The sequence below is a fragment of the Hypanus sabinus genome, chromosome 22 (genome assembly GCF_030144855.1).
Source record: "Hypanus sabinus isolate sHypSab1 chromosome 22, sHypSab1.hap1, whole genome shotgun sequence".
In the NCBI taxonomy this organism is placed as follows: domain Eukaryota; kingdom Metazoa; phylum Chordata; class Chondrichthyes; order Myliobatiformes; family Dasyatidae; genus Hypanus; species Hypanus sabinus.
Genome location: NC_082727.1, coordinates 48,800,520 through 48,803,925, shown reverse-complemented (window position 1 = coordinate 48,803,925; position 3,406 = coordinate 48,800,520). Strand labels below are relative to the sequence as shown.

At 38.6% G+C, this 3,406-nt stretch overlaps 1 pseudogene; it reads right to left on the bottom strand.

Moving 5' to 3' along the window:
- Positions 1 to 2,251: 2,251 nt before the first annotated feature.
- LOC132379777 (sin3 histone deacetylase corepressor complex component SDS3-like) lies at positions 2,252 to 3,180 on the bottom strand (annotated as a pseudogene).
- Positions 3,181 to 3,406: the final 226 nt, after the last annotated feature.

Here is a 3,406-nt window from a genome sequence, read left to right as displayed (position 1 = left end):
ATTGATGTATATGAATGATCTGCAAGACAGGCTTTTCACTATAGCTCAGGATGTGCAACAATCATAAACCAATTTATTCTCCGGGCATGCATCCTGAAGTACTGGCAGGCTAGATGCACTGGGCTTGGTTTTTTACTTTCTACTGGAGCCCTATCCCAACTCTTGTTTCTCTTTTCCTCGATCTCTACCTCTAGTGCTTTGACAACTGCATTGAAACTCTAAAGTCTTGTTCACAGACAAACTTTTCTGTAGAACAAAACCTTTGCACACGGTGTGGTTATGTCCTTCCAGTGGCTGACCCGAGGTTAATGCTGACCAAATAATGACACAGTTATAAAGTGTGGAAAGTGGCCATTTGGCCCTCTGAATCGATGTTGTTCATCAAACACCCATTTACACTATGCTGCAGCATTGTTATTATCTCACAATATCCATCATATTCCCTCCAGAAACAATCACACTTTGGGACAGTTACTCTATCCTTGAGAGAGTGGGAAGAAACCAGAGCATTCTGAGAAACTCACGGTCAATGGGAGAATACACAAACTCTGTTCCGCTGAGAAGATCGGGATTGAAGCTGGGTTACTGGATCAGTGAGGTAGCAGTTCTAATATCTGTGTCACTGTCTAGATACCGAGCTCTTAGTCAGAGGCATTTCTGGCATTTTAATTCCCCCAAGTAATCTAAACCTGCTCTCAGAACCACAGCATAGTGATTTCATTTTACAAGAGTACTATTTTCATTTTACACCGTTCTACTTCTTCTAGGGATTATGTTTGAATAGGAGCTCCGTCAATTGCTATCCATCCAATGAGACAATAAATTACAGCACATTATTCTGCGTGCTTCAGACAGCTAGTTTCTCTGAGTGGCTTCCCAAATCAATCAAGTATGTGCAATCAGTCTTAGAAGTGGATTATCACAAATTTTAAAATCTTTCTCTATGAGGAAAGCAATAAAAGCCTGTAGTTTGCAGTCAATATGGAAGGAATAGCCTTCAGAGGTGTCAACTTTTCTCAGAAAGCTGCCCACTAAGATTCATTGATCTGCGTGCTGTGAATTTTCTCTTTATCAATGTTGTTTGCTGGCACGAGGATCCCGCGATCATCAACAGTTTTAGAGATAAGTTAATTAAAAAGACAACAGATTGCACAGCAGGTAGTTAAAAACTAATATTTTAAACACTTTACATTAAGGAAAACAAACATTGGAACATAAACATAAAATTAAGATTAAGATGAAAATGTTAAAAGATTAATCTAATTTTACTACATTGAATCCATAATATTTTATGTGCCAGTATTAAATGAAAGAAATTACAATCTATACTTACGTTGTTAGATTATTTTTGGACCAGAGAGATCAAAGAAATTATTGCTCACTTTTAAAACACACTTAAACCTCAAACAAAAATTCATATTTTCAAGCAACACACACAAAATTTGGAGGAACTCTGCAGGCCAGGCAGCATATATGGAAAAGAGTAAACGGTCGATGTTTTAGGATGAGACCCTTCATCAGTTCTTTTCCTATTTCCCCTTTTTATCCAATCACCATTTTCCATTGTTTATCCAAGAGAATTCTGCATTACAATACACCCCATAAAGGAGCAGGGAGTCACTGAAAAGCTTTCTAGAATTTTGCATTTAATTGCAAATATGTAGTCCCTAAAGTTTCTGTATATTTTGTAATGTAATGATATTGATAAGTTTATCATCATGTTGTGTATGTGGCCTGGCTACGTAACAATACTATTAATAAAAACGCTGGAGACGGGAGCTAAGTTTCATGGCTCTTTACTGGCAGAATCCAAACTTGGCACACATGTACAGATCAATATGCACCAAATAGCACATTCAATGATCTTTGCTAAAACATAAAGTAGTCCCTTATTACTCTGTAGGCTATACGGTACACTCCTCCCCTTTTTTTTAATAGTGTATCAATTCTTTTTTACTGGGGCAGTATGCTAAACAAATATGTTTACCCTTAACATACACATGCCTATCATTTGTTTACTTAGTAACTTAATAATATCAAATTATAACAAGCCTTTTTTTACTTTTGGTCTAGGATCCACTTATAACTCAAGTCTCTGGTGGGGGGGGGGGGGGCGTTTTCTCTGCCTCTCCAGGTAACGTCTGCCAATAACTTGTTTGTTTTAATACAGATTTCCATATAAAAGTCATGAAAAGTTGACCTCTGAGCATAGGGATTTAAGAGGATATGTGCCTCCAACTTGCTAAAAGTTCTAGGCAGCAGATCGCCTCCATATAATGAAGACTGCTCTGTGCAGCTGCTCTAGATATATACGCATCTTTGTGCTAACACTTGTCTTCCTTACCCATATCACATTTGATCCAACTGAGCTAATTACACAGTCAATCTTTGTATTCACTTTAGATTCCAAATCGATAGCCTGACCTTTATGATACCATCTCTGATGGTAATATAACTTTCCATCTTCTATTCGTGCTTCATACCTTTGAGCTGGTGATTCAGCAGGGGCGCTGGGAAGATGCTCAGGAGAAGATGGAGATGCTGGTCTTTTTGGAGATTTAAGCTTATTGAAAGTTTGCAGATCTTCCATTATCTGTGCATCCGTTAACAAGTAATTTAACTGCACAGGTGCAAGTTTTTGTCTTTTGTTTGTAATTGGAACAGGGTCATTAGGTCTCCTCCTTAGTTTCCTGGTCATTATTGGCTTTACCTCCATAGAATCTCCTGTGAGTTCCATTGTTAGCCTCTCATTCTCAATCATCTTTTTCTTTTCTTCTAACTCAATCTTTTTATCTTCAAATTCCTTCACTGCTGCTTTCTTCTTTTTAATATAATTCCTTTCCACTTGTTCTGTCTCCAGTAGCAGAAAAAGCTCTGCATTTCCTTCCTTGTATTGTTGATCTAGTTTCTTCATCCTTTTCTGATACTCCTGCAAAGTGCCTTCCTGTAACTGTTGTAGCTCGCTTTTGAGAGATGTCAATTTCTTCTGGTACATCGCTCTTTTACTTCCAGATAGTCTTCATCATTCTGCTTATTGGCAATATCTGTCTCCCTTGCATCCTCTGCATCTTTGTCCAAGTCACGGCCACAAATACTGCGTTCGTCCTCATCATCGATGCTGTCTAGCTCCTCCTCGTCATTGTAAAAGTGGACAATGGGTGAGAGGAGAGCTGCAGACATCTTTCCTGCTGAGCTGCTCTCCTTTGTTGACACAGCTAGAGCCTTGACGGTGTGCCAATCCAACTGGATTTTCCTGAGCCATTCACATCCCAGCAACAGTGGTGCTCCATTTTTCAGTACATAGAGGTTTAGCTGCTGTGTTTTGTCTCTGTAGGTTACTGTCATTTTAGTTTTACCTTTGGGACGTACTTTCTGTCCTGTGTAAGTCTTTAGCAGTAATTTAGTT